The sequence below is a fragment of the Barbus barbus genome (assembly GCF_936440315.1).
Source record: "Barbus barbus genome assembly, chromosome: 21".
Taxonomy (NCBI): Eukaryota; Metazoa; Chordata; class Actinopteri; order Cypriniformes; family Cyprinidae; genus Barbus; species Barbus barbus.
The window spans coordinates 8,443,343-8,462,301 of NC_136749.1; the positions used below are offsets into that span (position 1 = coordinate 8,443,343).

The 18,959-nt window shown below is 42.0% G+C and overlaps 1 protein-coding gene across 1 annotated transcript in view; it reads right to left on the reverse strand.

Moving 5' to 3' along the window:
• Window positions 1-322: 322 nt before the first annotated feature.
• Window positions 323-18,959, reverse strand: part of LOC306887880 (protein O-linked-mannose beta-1,4-N-acetylglucosaminyltransferase 2-like) — a 32,086-nt gene continuing 13,449 nt past the window's right edge. Inside the window, exons 2-4 of the transcript XR_013785702.1 lie at window positions 13,451-13,539; window positions 12,208-13,074; window positions 323-1,146 (exon numbers count right to left, since the gene is read on the reverse strand). The gene's annotated coding sequence lies outside the window, so the exon portion shown is untranslated. The remainder of the gene's footprint in view (window positions 1,147-12,207; window positions 13,075-13,450; window positions 13,540-18,959) is intronic.

Sequence of the window (18,959 nt, forward strand, 5' to 3'; positions counted from 1 at the left end):
GACAGCGCAGAAACCTTATTTCATGAAAAAAGCAGGATATAACCATGTCCTTGGAAAAACATTGGGTTTTAATTGGTTTGAGATGACTATATATATTTTTCAATGGTCTGTCTCAGTCAGACCAGCTTTATTATGGAGACCTTTAACATCAACAGTCTATGGCTCATGTGTAGACTGTTTTTGCCAAAATTACATACTGATCTCTACACAACGTGTCCTGACTGTCAAGTTATCTAAAGCTCATTATTAGCACACCCAAACATGAAAATTCATAATTTCATAATGCCATTTCAAACCCAAATATGACTTTCTTTCTTTTGTACATTCTTCAATTTTATTTATTTATTCATGTATTAATTTATTTATTTTGTTAGTCACTTAGTCAGGTAGTTAGTAAGTTAGTTAATTATTTTTGCATGTTGGTTCTATCACATTACTTGTTTTGATGGACTTGCGTTTTTTTTTTTACATATTATTATTATTGGTAGTAGTAGTAGTAGTAGACAATACTTTTTTTTAACAAGAATTTAATTGTTTAATTAGTTTTTTTCCCTTCATTATGACATTGGGACAGTTGTATAAGCGTAACAATTTTGTTAATGCCGTAAAACTTTTCTAAATTAATTTTAACACTGAAATTACAAACATGCCCATAATAGAGATATGCACTGTATGAGCTGCATTTTTTAATGTGTTTTTAAATAAATTAATAGAAGGTCACAACACTGAGACTATTAATTTTGCATAATAATACATCCATGTCACTAGAGGATGTGTTCTTAAATTCTAACTTTACAAAGATGTTCCTATTACTTGCCAGAAACTATCATGTGTTGTGCAAGAGCTCTGCCCTCTGCGGAGTCTCTCTGACGCAAATGAGAGTCAAGTTTCAAGTTTATTTGTATAGCACTTTTTACGATACAAATCGTTGCAAAGCAGCTCTACAGGAAATTAAATTACCACAATATATTTATATATTGCAGAACCTTAATATATTTAACTTATGGCAAAATTTGGTAATTCTGTATGTTGTCTGAGCTTTGGCATCCTCTGAGGTCCTCTGAGGGGTTGACATTATCTTTTCTCAGGTGTTTGGTCATCTCAGATCATTTAAGGGTTGGATTCAGACTGAAGCTTCTGTAATTCCTAGTTACCATGGGATGTTAATCAGAAACAGAGAAACAAATAGAGACATAATTAGCGTAGCTGCTGTTCCATCTAAGCAAAAATGATTTGTTCAACCCAAGCTAAAGAATAATAATAATGTACATTTGATCAGATATAACTGCAGTACAAGATTATAAGATGCATTATGTGAATGCTTGGCTAAAGAGATGTGTCTTTAATCTAAATTTAAACAGAGAGAGTGTGTCTGAACCCCGAACGTTATCAGGAAGGCTATTCCAGAGTTTGGGAGCCAAATGTGAAAAAGCTCTACCTCCTTTAGTGGACTTTGCTATCCTAGGTACTACCAAGAGTCCAGAGTTTTGCGACCTTAGGGAGCGGGTTGGATTGTAGCGTGGTAGAAGACAAGTTAGGTACGCAGAAGCTAAACCATTTAGGGCCTTATATGCAAGTAATAATATTTTGTAAATGATACGGAACTGAAAATAGGTAGCCAGTGCAGAGACTGTAAAATTGGAGTAATATGATCATATTTTCTTGACCTGGTAAGAACTCTAGCCGCTGCAATATGGACTATCTGTAGCTTGTTTATTGAAGATGCAGGACAACCACCTAGCAGTGCATTACAATAGTCCAGTCTAGAGGTCATGAATGCATGGACTAGCTTTTCTGCATCAGAAACAGGTAGCATGTTTCGAAGCTTGGCAATGTTTCTAAGATGGAAGAATGCTGTTTTTGTAACATGGGAAATATGATATCTCAAAGGACTGTTTGCTGTCTAATATAACACCCAGATTTTTGACTTTAGAGGACGTAACAGTACATCCGTCTAGTTGCAAATTGTAATCCAAGAGATTCTGTGTACTGTTTTTTGGTCCTATTAGTAATATCTCTGTCTAATCTGAATTGAATAGGAGGAAATTATTGGTCATCCAATCTTTTACCTTTTTTACACAATCTATTAGCTTATATAGTTTAGAAGTTTCATCTGGTCTTGTTGAGATATATAGATGAGTATTAACAGCATAACAATGAAAACTAATCCCGTATTTTCTAATAATATTACCAAGGGGCAACATGTATATTGAAAATAGCAGAGGACCTAGGACAGATCCTTGTGGTACTCCATACTTTACTGGTGATAACTGAGATGACTCCCCATTTAAATAAACAAAGTGGTAACGATCGGACAGGTAGGATCTAAACCATCTTAAAGCCTGCCCTTGAATACCAGTATAGTTTTGTAATCGATCTATGAGTGTGTCATGGTCTATAGTGTCGAACGCAGCACTAAGATCAAGTAATACTAGCAATGAGATGCAGCCTTGGTCTGAAGCAAGAAGCAAGTCATTTGTAATTTTAATAAGTGCAGTTTCTGTGCTATGGTGAGGCCTGAAACCTGACTGAAATTCTTCATAAAGATATTGTTTTTTTTTTTGCAAGAAGGAGCACAACTGAGCAGACACAATTTTTTCTCAAATTTTAGACATAAACAGAAGATTTGAAATGGGTCTGTAATTTGCCAGTTCATTAGAATCTAGTTGTGGTTTCTTAATAAGAGGCTTAATAACCGCCAGCTTGAATGGTTTTGGGACGTGACCTAAAGATAACGATGAGTTAATAATATTGAGAAGCGGTTCTTCTGCTACAGGTAACAACTCTTTCAGTAGTTTAGTGGGTACAGGATCTAATAAACATGTTGTTGGTTTAGATGCACTGATAAGTTAATTTAGCTCTTTATAGTTGTAAAGCACTGCAGTTTTTCTTTGGGTGCGATGAATGAAGCTGAAATACTAGACGCAGTAGAATCTACATTTGTTATTGTATTTCTTTTTTTTTTTTTTTTTTTTTTTTTTTTTTTTTTTTTGGCCTGTCAGTAACACAGATAACACATGACAGTACGTATGTGTAGTTATGCTATCATCATTCACAGCCTTTTTTTTTTTTTTTTTTTTATATTATTTATTTTTTATTAATTAATTAAATTTTATATACCCTTTTATTTAACCATACTATGACCGACAAGACCAGGGGACAGAGGAAACAAGAGAGAGAAAAAAAAAAAAAAAAAAAAAAAAAAAAAAAATTATAATAATAATAATAATAATAATAATAATAAAAAAATAATAATTATAATTATAATGATAATAATAAAAATAATAATAATAATAAAAAAAAAAAAAAAAAAAAAAAAAAAAAAAAAATTGTGGATAAAGTCAACAGAGAAGGGGGAGAGAGAGAGAGGAAAAAACAAGACAAAAAAAAAAAAAAAAAAAAAAAAAAACAGACAATTTGCTTCGATACCTGCTGACAAAAAGAGAAAACAACAGAAGACACAACAGAAGACACAACATCAGAGAAACTGCAGCAACAACCAACATCTGTATGAATCACAATAAATTCTAAATGTTAAATGTTATTGAGCAACACGCATAACTAATATTACAAAATAAGTTTTGAAGCAACAGCAGATCAGAACAATGTGTGTCTGTGAGCACCCGTTTTTACACCAATGTGAATGCTTGAGTGTACACCTGTGTGTGTGAGCGCGCTTGTGTTCATAAGGTTCCTCCATGTAAATGTTTAATAGTGTGTGTGTGGGGAACAACAGCCCCATCCCGCAAGGCATGAAGCAGGCATGGAAGAGACCCAGGCCCCAAACATCCGGAGGGCCCCCAGGGCACGGGACCCCCAGGGGAACCACCGCAGGGACAACTGCGGCCCCCACCCAGAAAAGGGCAGAGGAGAGCCCGAAGGTGGGACATCCGACAGCCACAGTGTAGACACCCCAGGGTGCCGTGGCGGCAAGCCCGCAGGCTCCGCCGGCAGCCGACCATACCAGGGCAGACCGAGCCCTGGGCCCGGAGATCCAAGGGCCCCCCACCCCCCAACCGGGGCCCAGCAAGGCCAGTAGGGCCAGGCCCCGCCAAGCGACCGCCGAGAGTGGGCCAGCGCTCACCCGAGCATCCTACCCCGGCGCGAGAAACCACCAATGCACCGGCGGCATCCTCCACCGGCAGGGCATGGTGGTGGGGTGGGGGTCGACTGAGATGATGAGTGAGGTGGAGTCTAAGGCCCGACCTGACACATAGACGTAGACGAACAAGCACACATATACACAAGCATACGTTCCCACCCTCAAGCACGCAACGAATATTCTCACCCTCGCCCCACATGTAGACACACAAAAATGGACATGGTACCCACACTCACACTCCCTATATGCACTCTATACTCCTAGATCCAGGCACCACCACCCCCAGAGGGGTAATCAGCGCCCGATCCCGGAGCTGAACCCCCTTCGCTCTGGCGTGGGGACAGGAAGACCACCCCGGTCCCCGCAGCAGCAGAGAAGACCACCAGCCCAGACCCCGACCGGGCGGCCAGCTCATCCTCGCAGCCCCCGGCCCCGGACAGAGAACAGAGAACAGGGGTGTGAGATAAAAAAAAAAAAGAAAAAAAAAAAAAAAGAGACCCCATGCTTCACCTCACCCGCTCAAATGTAGTGTTGGTGTGTGTTGTTCTAAGGTGCTTTAAAACAGGGGTGCTTTAAAACAGGGGAGGGGCACCCTCCACAAGCTTGTGTCAGCTCGTCCCCTCCCTAGAGCCCTCAATGTCTATGTGCAACTTAAAATTGAGAAGTGGGCACTGGCACCAGAGGGGAGGCTGAATGAACAGACCGCCCTCCGGATGCCATTCAGTGTGCCCACCCCCAAGGCCCTATATGTATGTGTCATGTGACAGTAAGTAATGAGAATGTCTAAGCTGTAATGTGTGATTGAGATGCAGGCGGCCACGAGGAGACAGAGGAGTACCACCTCCCCCGCATCCCAGCGACACACCCGCACCTCAAAACCCTACCTATGTGTTGGTGTGATGGGGCGGGAGAAGTGAAGCCTTAGGGATGGGGAGGAAAGCATCAGAGGGGGCAAAATACCCCCCCCTTCGGAGCCAGCTCCCCCGCTGACCCCCATAGGCACCCCCGTTACCCCAAATCTGCCCAGGGCGGGGGGCCCAGGCCCATCCAGACCAGGGCCCATGGCAGCCCGGGGCGGCCCACCAGACCCCACAGCAGAGGAAAAACTACCCCACCCCATCACTCATTCAACTCCCAGACTACATAAGACAATAAGACACCCAGGTTAGGCCCGTTTTCCCTGCCTCTATTGGATCCCCCCCGCGGAGGCACCGATGCATCGAAGACCCCCACACCAGGGCCGGGCCCAAGCGCATGCACCAACCCATGCTCCCGGCGGCACACCAACCAGGACCCAAGCCCCCCAGGCCCAGCCGTAACCCCAACCGGGAGGCAGAGCGCCCCCAGAACCCCAAGCCCCCCCCGGACCAACCCCGGAATAGTGCAGCCGCCAGGCCGGCAACCTACGTCCGCCGGCACAGGCATCCCCAGTAGCGCCGCATGCAGCCGCCAGAAAAACAGCACCCAAGAGTCACCAATACCCCATCCAGGCCAAGATCGCAGCCCCAGCGCCGAACCACCCAAGAAACCCACCCCCAGGGAACTCCCAGATGCCCCAAGCCCATATGGTCACCCCAACCGCAAAAACCACAGCCGGACAGAATCAGGACCCCCACTCACACTAGGTGATGGAGCTGATCAAAGGAGTCCAGAGAGATTGATCTAATGTGGCAGCAGAAGCTGTGTCAAGACTAATATAATCCCACAAATGATTTCTATATTGGTTGATATTAAGATTATTTTTATTTTTCCAGTTCATGAGGACAGTCTTCTTAGCAATGCATAGGGCAGTGAAAGCCATGTGGATTGTGTTACCTTCTGTAGTGACACCATCTAGGTCGCCCAACAAGCAGACTGAAGGAGAGGCTGGAATAGAGCATTTAAGACACTTTGATAAATCTTCACAAATCCTGTACCAGTACCTCTGAACAGGTGGACAGAACCATAGAGCGTGGATGTAATTGTCAGGTGTATTGCCTTGACAGTGTGAGCAGTTGTTAGAAGCTGTAAGACCCATCCTGAACATCCGATGACCTGTGTAGTGCACTCTATGCAGGATTTTGTATTGTATTAATTGTAAACCAGGATTTCTAATCAGTTCAAAGGTTTTTAAACATATCTGAGACCAGAAATTATGGTCCCAGTTTACTGCTAGATCTGCCTCCCATTTTGCAATAGGAAGTGATACTGATTCATCTATTTTGGAAAGTGTCCTGTATATTTTAGACATTAATTTGGGGGTTTTGAGATTAAGAAAATCTGCCACACTTGGTGGTATTTGTAATTTGATATGATTAGATTTAAATTTCCCTTTTACAATAGATTTAATTTGTTGATATTCTAAAAATCTGTTTTTGTTAATCCCATATTGTTTAACTAATTTGTCAAAGGGAATAAAGTCTGTCCCTTCTAATATATGTTCCAGGTATTTAATACCTTTACAACTCCAATCTGTGAGGTTCATCATATTATTGTTTAGTAATATGTCAGGATTGTTCCAGATGGGGGTACGTTTGCATGGGATTAGTGAAGACTCAGTCATTTTTAGAAACTCCCACCATGCTGTCAGAGAAGAGCTGATACTGATGCTTTTGAAGCATACGTGTCGTTTGATGATCAAGCTAATGAATGGCAGATCCGAAATCTCTATATTATTGCATAATGCCTGTTCTACATCTAGCCAAGGCTCATCTAAGAGGGTGTGTTTTAACCACCCTGAAATGTGTTGAAGCCTGTTGGCTAAGAAATAGTGGTGAAAGTTAGGTAGATCTAGTCCTCCTTTATCCTTGGTCTTTTGTAGCGTTTTTAAGCTAATACGCGGGGGTTTACCTTTCCAAAGGAATTTAGAGATGGAGGAGTCCAGAGATCTAAACCAGTCAGGTGATGGTTTGCTCGGGATCATTGCAAATAAATAATTAATTCTTGGCAAAACCATCATTTTTATTGAGGCGACTCTTCCCATGAGTGATATGGGTAGAGACTTCCATCTGGTTAGATCATCTTCTACCGTCTTTAAAAGTGGGATGTGGTTTAATTTAATCAAATCTGTCAGCCTAGGAGAAACATTAATACCTAAATATTTAATATTTCCAGATTGCAGTGGAGTGGAGGAATTCTGGAAGGAGCAATTAATTGGAAGAACTGTTGATTTTAACCAGTTTATTGAATAATCTGAGACTCTTGAGAAAGAGTTTATTAATGTAATTACCTCAGAGAAAGTGGTTTGTGAATGCTGAAGAAAAAGTAACACATCATCTGCGTAAAGACTAACTTTATGTTCTACATTCTTGCATTTAATGCCTTTAATCACTGTAGCCTGTCTAATTGCTGCTGCTAGTGGTTCAATAAAAACTGCAAACAGTGAGGGGGAGAGGGGGCATCCCTGCCTGGTGCCCCTCTTAAGATAGAAGCTAGAGGATGTTTGGCCATTTGTCCTGACACATGCTGTTGGAGAGTTATATAATATTTTTAACCAGTTTATGAAAGAGTTTCCAAAACCAAATTTGTGTAAAGTTGCAAATAGAAAATTCCAGTTAACCCTATCAAAAGCTTTTTCTGCATCTAGAGACAATATTGTAATTTGAAGGTTTCTATTGCATGAATAGTCTATCAAGTTAAGTAACCTATGTGTATTTGTTGAGGAGTGCCTCCCTTTTATGAAACCAGTTTGGTCGGAATGAATTATGAGAGGGGTTATCTTCTCTATTCTTTTTGAGATAGCTTTGCAGATTATTTTAGTGTCCACATTAATAAGGGATATTGGACGATAGCTGGTAGGCAATACAGGGTCTTTGCCTGGTTTTAGCAAGAGACTAATGTTGGCAGAATTCATATTTGGTGGAAGTCTACCATTTTCCTTGGTTTCCTGCAACATTCTGTAGAATGTTGGTGACAGAATTACCCAGAATTCTTTATAGAATTCTGCTGGAAAGCCATCTGGACCTGGAGCCTTTTTATTGGGCATACTGTTCAAGGCTTCCTGAAGTTCATCTGATGTCAGTGGAGAATCCAATGTCATCGCTTGATTTTCTGATAATTTCGGAAGAGTTATATTGTCAAGAAATTGGTCAATTTCGTCTTTAGATGGGTTTATCTGTGGAGAATATAAAGATTTGTAAAAGTCCCTGAAAGTGTTGTTTATTCTTTCAGGGTCATATACTGTATCCCCAGTTAAATCTTTAACAGCACATATAGTTGTTTTTTCTTTATTTATTTTTAACTGGTTCGCTAGGAATTGACCTGATTTGTTACCATATTCAAATTCTTGCCAGCGAAGTCTTTGTGCTAAGAATTGGGTTTTTTTATTAATAATTTCATTTAATTCTAGTTTTGCTTTACGTATTTTTTTCAGCATTTCCTGTTCCTGGGAGGATACGTAGGCTTCTTCTAAAGTTTTTATAGTTTCTTCTAATTCCTGAATATATTTATTTTCTCTTTTCTTTTTATGCGATGAGAATGAGATTATTCTACCTCTCATCACAGCTTTGCCTGCTTCCCAGAGAACAGATGCTGATGTTCCAGGCAGGTCATTATAGTCTAAATATAAAGCCCACTCTTCTTTAAAATATTTAATAAAATCATCGTCTTTAAGCAATGATGTATTGAATCTCCAGTTATTACTTGGTGGAGTGGCCTTCTTATTTACTAGAGTTAAAGAAACAGCAGCATGATCGCTGACAGCTATAGGGTTTATCTCTGTGTCTGAAATGTCACTCAGCAGAGAGCTGCTGACTAGGAAATAATCCAGACGAGAGTAAGAGTGATGGACATGTGAGAAGAAAGTATATTCCCTACGGTTGGGGTGAAAAGAACGCCATGCATCGCAAAGTCCATAGTCGCTCATGTACTGTTTAACTATATTTGTGGATTCCCAATTGCGCTGAGTTCCAGCTGTACTCAGCCTGTCTATTTCTTTATTTAGTCCAAAGTTGAGGTCTCCCCCAAGAACAAATGCGCAATCTAGGTGTTCAGAGAGTGCGGTAAAAAAACCGTGAAAAAAAGAGGGGTCATCAACATTTGGACCATATATACTAACAATACATAACTTTTTGTCAAATATAGATAATTTAATGATTAGAAATCTACCTTCTGGATCTATAACTGTGTTGAGTACTGTGAAATTAACATTTTTATGTATTAAAATTGCTACCCCCCTTTGCCTAGAGTTATAGCAGGCTGAGAACACATTAGGAAACTCAGTTGTTTTAAGTTGATCTGTAGCTGTGGCAGATCTATGAGTCTCTTGTAATAAAACAACGTCTGCCTGTAGTTTTTTAAGCTGGTTAAATATTTTTAACCTCTTTTCTCTGGAGCCAGCTCCATTCACATTCCATGTGACAAACCTCAGTGCGCCCATAGATGTGTGTGTGTAGCTAATGCTGTTCGCTGCGTGTGATGCTCAAATGAATAAGATATGAGCGGGCGTACGCGCTTGTATGCGAGTATGTCCTTCATGTCTGTGTGCGCTGTAAGGTCGGAGTGATTGCGTTGACGCTGAATGTATATGTACATGGTCGTGCCGTGCAGATGTGTGATATAGGGTGTTGTGTGTGTGTATGTGTAGTAAAGCAGGTGATCGGTGCAGTAAAAGGAGTTAGAAGTAAGAAAGATATACAAAGAAGCAAGCAGAGAGGGATGCAAGTAAAAACTTGAAAGAAACAAAAACATTGCAACAACATTTAAACGCTGCGGAGACTGACGGTATCGTGTTTGTTATGATATCATATTAAATTAGCGAATTGACATAAATAGTTAGAGGTAAATGGAAGAACAAGCGAGGAAAGAGGAAAGAAAAAAAAAGAAAAATATAACGGATTCTTATCTGGAGTGGTGTTAATATAACCACGGAGTGGTACTGAGGTTACGGTAAAGCTGCCCGTCCACGTAGAGCCGGTCCACGGCGATGACAGCTCGGGAGCCCTTTTGGATAAGACTGCGTCGGATTGGGAACAGAATTTTGCGTCGCTCCAGGATTTCTTTGGGGAACTGGTCGTTTACGCTGAAGTCGGTTCCTTTCAGCTCCCTGCCGCGACTCTTCACCTGCTCTTTCTGCTTGAAGTATCCAAATTTGGCCACAATAGGACGCGGCCTCGGGGCTCCAGGTTTCTTCGCTCCCATCCGATGGACTCTTTCGAAGCAGATGTTTTCCACGGTGTCTTCCGGAAGTTTCAGGTATGTCTTGATAAAGGTTTTAACCGTAGTTTCTACGTCCTCTTCGGCAGATTCCGAGATGCCCGAAAACACCAGGTTATCTCTCATGCTACGGGCCTGGAGATCGATAATAGTCTCTTTTATTTTTTTATTTTCTTCACTTATACGGGTCACATTCTCAGTTAGAGACTTGACCGAGTCCCGTAGTGATGCGTTTTCAGCAGCAAGTGTTTCCACCTGCTGCTGGCTGAATTCCAGTGATTCCCTCAGGGATTTGAATTCACGGTGCAGGATCTCGACCAGGGACAACCTCGCGTCGAAGCTGGATAACCGCTTGTCGATTGAATCCAGGATGTCGGTAAAGCTTTTACCTGTCGGCGATGTTGTTTCAGGCGAGTCTGTCGGGCGACTTCTTTTGGAAGACGGCGTCTCGCTTTTGGCTGGGGAACATGCATTTTGGTTTTTCTTCATGACTATAACGTCGAAGCACCAGTCGATGTATTCCTGAAGAGTTTCCAAATTTTCCTCGTTGTCCTCGCTGTTCATTCAGTTTTTCTGCCAAGTCTCCAGCGTCTGACGTCACCTACAGCATTTCCGGTTTCTGAGCACTCAATCTCCGGTTTCTGAGCACTCAATCTATAATCTGTTATTGTATTTCTGATGTTATCTATTTTATCAGTAAAGAAATTCATAAAGTCATTACTATTAAACTGTGAGGGAATGTTTAGATCGGGTGGCGTGTGTTTATTTGTTAATCTAGCCACTGTGCTAAATAAGAACCTTGGATTGTTTTGGTTATTATCTATGAGTTTGTGGATATACTCTGCCCTGGCATCTTTTAGAGCCTGTCTATAGCTGGACATACCGTTTTTCCACGCAACCTTTTTCAATTTGAGGGGGGAAACAGCTTCTAATGTATTAGAGAAGATAGTGCCCATGTTGCTAGTCATTTCGTCTAGTTCATGTGTATTTATGGGTACACAGAGCAGTTGAGATAAATCAGGCAGGTTATTTGTGAATCTGTCTTTGGTGGCTGGAACAATAGTTCTGCCCGGACGATAACGTGGAGCCATATAATTAATATTAGTAATACGCAGCATGCACGATACAAGGAAATGATCAGTAACATCATCACTTTGAGGTACGATATCTATATCGATAAGATCAATTCCATGAGATATAATTAAATCTAGCGTATGATTAAAACGATGAGTGGGCCCGGTGACGTTTTGCTTGACTCCAAAAGAGTTTATTAGGTCAGTAAACGCAAGTCTTAACGCATCATTTGTATTATCGACGTGAATGTTAAAATCTCCGATAATTAGCAGTTTGTCAACATTAACCAATAGATCTGAGAGGAAATCTGCTAATTCTTTTAGGAAATCTGTATATGGCCCTAGTGGTCTATACACAGTAGCCAGAGCAAGAGATAAGAGAGATTTCTTTTGCATATCTAACAGTGTAACATTAAGCAGAAGTATTTCGAATGAGTTAAACCTCCTGTATCCTGTCTTCTGAGTAACATTGAGAATATCACTATATATTGTTGCAACACCGCTGCCACGACCAGTCTGACAGGGCTCATGTTTATAACAGTAGCTTGGTGGAGTAGACTCATTTAGACCAAAATATTAATTTGGTTTAAGCCAGGTTTCAGTCAGGCAGAGTACATCAAAATTATTATCTGTGATCATTTCATTTACAATAACTGCTTTGGGTGCGAGTGATCTAATGTTTAGGAGCCCAAGCTTTAAAAATAGTTTTTTTTCATTTACTTTGCGTTTTTCTGGTTTAATCACGATCAGATTTTTTCTAGATCCTGCATTAAATTTATATTTTGACCTCGCTATTCAGGGAACAGACACAGTCTGTACAGATTGGACAACGCAAGTACTTCTATCTTTTAAGTGGGTAGAACAAAAGTCATCATAGTAGTTATTTGAGAGTTGGCTTACTAGTCAGATGGAGCGTAGCGTCCTAGAGATGTTGTCTGACAGGAGTTCCGCTCCGACTCTGCTGGGGTGCAGGCCATCAGCACGAAAAAGCCTAGGACGCTCCCAGAAAATATTCCAATTATTAACAAAGAGCAGTTTCTGTTCTTTATACCATGACAATAACCATTCGTTCAAAGCAAAAAGTCTACTGAACCTTTCGTGTCCTCGTCGATACGTGGGAAGCGGTCCTGACACGATGATCGTCTTCGCGGGTGATGTGCTGCGTACCGTCTCGATCAGGCTCCTGAAGTCCCTCTTCAGTGTCTCCATCTGCCGCAGCACCGATGCTCTCGTCACCCTTCAGGATCGCGGGTATCTGCGCAGAAACATCGAGAACTCGAGCACCGGGGAAAGTGTGCACTTGAGTGTGCACTTTACCTTCAGCTAGCACGTACGTGCATGACGATGGAGTCTCCGACGATCACAGCGTCACGTTCCATCTCGCGGAGGAGAGCGAAGCAGTTCCGGGTGGAGATCTCGAAGACCGGAGGCGGCGGAGAGGTCATCGCCCGGGGCCTGGCTCGCGTCTTCCGCTGCTGGTGCACCCAGGGTCTGTGGTGTCCCGGCGCCGGAGTGAGGAACATCTGGGAAGATCGCATCCTGGGTGCACAGGGTCTGTGCAAAAAACACACGGAGTAGAGGTGATGGGAGTGTTAGCAGCGTGCTGTATACTTACCCCGGACTTGTGAGCGTCAGTCCGGGATATTTCCAGCGCGGCTCTCCGCTCTCTCAGCTGGGCCTGCTTCTCCACCAGGTCGCGGATCTGCTTCTCCACAGCCTCCAGCTCCAGCTCCAGCTGCACCGAATGCAGCTCGAACGTGCCGTCACCTGCACTCAAAGGTAGACACAAAGCCGCCATTTAAGCAACTAAAAGTGAAATAATGATAATGTGTGTGAATAGAGTATTAGCAATGTAAGCGAGATTAGCGGCAGCCACACTGCAGATGCTAATGGGCTATAAGCTAATAGCAGACTCGAGAAATCAAAATAAAACTAGTGATAACAAGGCGCTCTGATTGGTTTTGTTTTAGAATGCTATAGGGGATATATTCACACGTTATAGAAACGATAGTGATAGTGAAAATGATAGTGTATAAAAAAATTTTAAGAAAGAAAATAGACGATAAATAATCAACTTGATGGAGCTCAAACTCAAAACACGCAGTCACAAATCAGCGCATGCGTGAGTCCTTAAGGTCCTCACCTTAGAGTGTTGCCATGACAATGAGCAGTCAGCTCCAGGCACCCTCTCAGGCTCATTGTGATGATGTGATTGACAGATCCCTCTCAAGGCTGTAGTCTCAGGTGTAAAGATGTGACAGTAACAGGAGAGAGTGTCATTTGGCTGCCCTCTCTCTTTCGTTCTACAGCTATAATGAGATTTTGCATGGATAGCATAGGCTCACTTTAAACCTGGACCTCAGACTGAGATAATGTAGAGAATATGAGAGGAAATCTGTCACATTCATTACATTCAAGTGTAGTTACCAACTGATGGAACTGCAAAATTGTTAGTGTTACTGTTATTGTGGTGTTATGTAGTGGTGTATATGTGTTATTGTCAGCATACCTCATGCACATTAGCAAATATGCTAAATAATGATGTCATTTTAATATTTTAATTGATTTACAGATATTGACACTTTTCTTCTTTCCAATAAATAAATAAATAAATATTATATTATGCAGTATATTATACACTGTTAAAAAAAAAAAAAAAAAAGTTGGGCAAACTTAAAAGTTTAAGGCAACCAGCTTCACAAGATTTTTTAGTTTTCTCAAGAAAAAAGTCAGAATTGCGTGAAATAAACTCGCAATTTTGAGACAAAGTCGCGATTCTGAGAAATAAATTCTGACTTTATTTCTCACAATTCTCACTTTTTTTCTCACAAAACTTTTTTCCTCACAATTTTCTCAGAATTGTGAGATATAAACTCGCAATTCTGAGTACATATCAGTCCCCCCCCCCCCCCAAATTGGACTTTAACTCGCAATTGCGAGTTAATATCATGCAATTCTGACTTTATATCTCACAATTCTGAGAAAAAAAGTTAAAATTGCGAGATATAAACTCGCAATTGCGTGAAAAAAGTAAGAACTGTGAGTTTTTATCTTGCAATTGTCACTTTATAAATCATAATTCTGACTTTATAACTCCCAAATGTGAGTTTATATCACGCAAATCTGAGAAAAAAGTCAGAATTGTGCGTTTATATCTTGCAATTATGACTTTATAACTCGCAATTGCGAGTTTATCTCTCACAATTCTGTGAAAAAAAGAGATATTATGAGATAAAAAAGTCGCAATAACCTTTTTTATTATTGTTCGGTGGCGGAAATTTGCTTCCATAGCCCTAACTCCCTCTGGCACATTGATAAAAACAATTCACGACAGAAGTACTGTGGTGATACAATTTGTGAACAAATCCTTTTTAATGACAGAATTTTCAAAATGGGGGAACAGAATTCATCAAGAAGCTCTCATGAATAGGTAAGTTAATATCACATGCCTGTTTGTGATGTTTTTTTTACAAAACAAGCTCAGGAAATTACTTTAAAGGGAAAATAACTGAAAACTCAAATACTGTTAGCTTCACCTTCTCCACATCTTTACTCAAATGGGTAATTTTTGAAAATAAAGTAAAATGAACCAGCCACATTTCCTTTGTATCATCTTCCTTTGGAAGAACACTACCAGTGTATTATATGTCTTGGAAATTTTCACTAATGAATGCCAGTTGCTGGTCTTGAACATTATTCAGAGTTTAAGTACATTTTTTGCTTCAAAGACACACTTTGCAATTTCAATACCATCTAAAAATGAAATGACTGTATCTGGTTATGACTCGTAAAACCTCGATAAAATGATATAGCAAATTACCTGCTGTTTTTTGACTAACTCAGAGGTCCTATGAGAAATCTAATCCAGTCTGTATAGGAGTCCCTGTTATTACGGTACCGTATTATTTATAACAACACTTCTCATTTATTTTGACCTTCTCAAATACAGCAGTTCAGTTTGTAGCCCTAAAATGTGCAAAACAATTAGCATCGTCAGCCATGGGTTCCATAAGGAGCTCCTACAGGTTTTTAGAATGGCGTATTTTGATTTATGAGTAAAATAAAGTCTCTCATTAACTTCACATGAAGAGACCTTCTCATTTTATAGTATAAATTTTATAGTCACATGCACTTTGACTTTTGAAGCATTTTTTAATGTAAATAGAAAGAAAATGGACAGCCAGATCAAGGTAACTGTTCAAAACGGCCACTGTAGCGTCAGCATCAGGTACAATCATCACCTTAATTAACTTCTTCCCTTAATTATATAATGTTGTATTATTATATGTAACCCTGGACCACAAAACCAGTCTTAAGTCGCTGGGGTATATTTGTAGCAATAGCCAAAAATGCATTGTATGGGTCAAAATTATTGATTTTTCTTTTATGGCAAAAATCATTAGGACATTAAGTGAAGATCATGTTCCATGAAGGTATTTTGTAAATTTCAAGTCAAGTCAAGTCAAGTCTGCTTTATTGTCAATTCTTCCACATGTACAGCACAAACATACAGATAATGAAATTGCGTTACTCTCAGACCCTTGGTGCATACAGTTAACATTAAACACTGACAGTAGACGTTCTAATACAGATAAATATAGTTTAAACATATGTACATACAACTATACAGATATACAAATGAGGACATTTGTAGAAAAATAAAGAAAGAGATAGATAAAGTGGCATAAGGCACATGGCAGATAGAGTGCAAACCAGTTAAATAAAACAAAACTGTGCAGATATATGTGTATATGTATAGAGTGTATATATATGTATATATATATATATATATATAGTGCAAGAGGAGCTTATCAGTCTGAGGACATTGTAGAAAAATAAAAAAAGGAGATAAATAAAGTGGCATAAGGCACATGGCAGAATAGATAGAGTGCAAACCAGAAAACAAAACTGTGCAGATATATGTGTAGTGCAAGAAGAGCTTATCAGTCTGTTAAAGTGACAAGAGAACAGTCTTTTTATCAGACTATCCGAAGAGGTAGTTTGCAGTCAATGCTGGATGAGGTAATGATCAGTCCAATGCTGCACAAGTGACAGGTGCTGGTCACAGTTTTTAAGTGGGGGGGTGGGGGTGTGTCCTGGGGATGTGGGGAGCTGGGGGTTGTGGGATCGTAGTATCAGTGCTCAGCGTTGCATAGGGTAAAAGAGTTGGAGGGGGGGCAAGGACGGGAGGGAGTTCAGTTTCCTGACAGCCTGATGTATGAAGCTGTCCTTCAGTCTGCTGGTCCTCGCCTGGAGACTCCGCAGTCTCCTCCCTGATGGCAGCAGACTGAAGAAGCTGTGTGTCAGGTGGGTGGGATCACCTGCAATGCGGAGGGCTTTGCAGGTGAGACGGGTGCTGTAAATGTCCTGGAGGGAGGGGAGAGAGACACCAATGATCTTCTCAGCTGCTCTCACTATGCGTTGAAGTGACTTGCGGCAGGATGCGTTGCAAGCGCCATACCACACAGTGATGCAGCTAGTCAGGATGCTCTCGATGGTGCCTCTGTAGAAGGTGCACATGATGGGGGTCGGGGCTCTGGCTCTTCTCAATTTGCGGAGGAAGTAGAGACGCTGCTGTGCTTTCTTGGCCAGTGCTACAGTGTTGTTAGTCCAGGAGAGGTCCTCTGTGATGTGCACACCCAGGAACTTGGTGCTGCTCACTCTCTCCACAGTCGCACCGTTGATGGTCAGAGGGGCATGCTGAGTGTGTACTCTCCTGAAGTCAACAACAATCTCCTTCGTCTTCTCCACATTCAGAGAGAGATTGTTGTCACTGCACCACCTGGCCAGGCGGCTCACCTCGCTCCTGTAGTTTGTTTCATCTCTGTTGCTAATGAGACCCACCACAGTCGTGTCATCCGCAAACTTAATGAAAAGGTTGGAGTTGTGTGATGGTGTGCAGTTGTATTTCAGCAGAGTGAAGAGGAGGGGGCTCAGCACACATCCTTGGGGGTCCCCAGTGTTCAGTGTGATGGTGCTGGATGTGTTAATGCCGACCCGTACTGCCTGAGGTCTCCCAGTCAGGAAGTCCAACAGCCAGTTGCACAGAGAGGTGTTGAGCCCCAGCTGGACCAGTTTGTGAGTGAGCTGTTGAGGGATGATGGTGTTGTATGCTGAACTGAAGTCTATGAACAGTATCCTGACATATGTGTCTTTTTTGTCCAGCTGTGTGAAGGCTGGGTGGAGGGCAGTGGTGATGGCATCATTGGTCGAGCGGTTGGACCTATATGCAAACTGGAAGGGGTCCAGGGAGGGGGGGGAGGACAGACTTGATGTGGTGCATGACTAGCCGTTCAAAGCACTTCATGAGAATAGGAGTGAGTGCTATTGGACGGTAGTCATTGAAGCAGGATGGAGATGACTTCTTCGGGACTGGAATGATGGTGGTAGCTTTGAAGCATGTGGGGACAACGGTCTGATTTAACGAGATGTTGAAAATGTCTGTGAAGACATCAGTGAGTTCCACTGCACAGTCTCTCAGTACACGCCCAGGAATGTTGTCAGGACCCGGAGCTTTGCGTGCATTAATCCTGCTGAGGGATCTCCTCACACTGTCCGGGGACAGCGTCATCACCTGCTCGCCGGGAGGAGGTGTAGTCTTCTGTGCAGTGGTGCTGTTTTGTGCCTCAAAGCGAGCAAAGAAGGCATTCAGCTCGTTCAGCAGGGGGATGGTGCTGTCACAGGTCTGTGGTGGGGGCTTGTAGTCCGTAATGGTCTGTATCCCCTGCCACAGGCTCCGAGTGTCTCTGCTGTTGCTGACATGATGAGCTATCCTCATAGAGTACTGTCTCTTGGCCTCTCTGATGCTGCGGGAAAGGCCCTAGCTGTCTTCAGGCCCTCCTCATCTCTAGCTCTAAAGGCAGCGTTCCGAGCCTTCAGAAGTCTGTAGACCTCCCCTGTCATCCACGGCTTCTGGTTGGCCCTGACAATGATGGACTTTGTGACCGTTACATCATCAGTGCACTTGGTGATGTAGGCAGTGACAGTCTCTGAGTACTCTTGGAGGTCTGTAGTGTTGTTGTGTGTGGCAGCCTGTTTAAACATATTCCAGTCAGTGGTGTCAAAACAAACTTGAAGTGCCTCTGACGACCCTTCCGGCCACACTTGTATCTGTTTGTGTAATGGTTTGATGGCTTTAACGAGCGGTCTGTATGCAGGCATTAGCATGACAGTGATGTGGTCTGAGGCTCCGAGGTGGGGGAGGGGGAGGGCCTTGTAAGCTCCTCTCTGGGTGGTGTAAACAAAGAGTATTTTTTCCCCTTGTTGGAAAGTCTATGTGTTGGTGTATTTTTGGGAACACACTCTTTAAATCTGCGTGGTTGAAATCCCCAGCTAAGATGAGCAAAGCATCTGGATGGGCTGTCTTCTGCTCACTGGTGTGCTGGTACAGATCATTTAGTGCCTCACTCCTGTTGTTGTTGTTGAAGCTGGGAGGGATGTATGCAGCAACGAGCAGTATTGCTGTATATTTCCTCGGTAGATAGAACGGCCGGCACTTAATAATCATAAACTCCACAAAGGGTGAGCAGTGTTTGCAGACCACAACAGCGTCGCGGCACCATGCATCATTGACATAAACACAAAGCCCGCCGCCGCGGATCTTACCTCCCTCGACGAGAGCTCTGTCAGCTCGATAGCATGTTAGCTGGTCG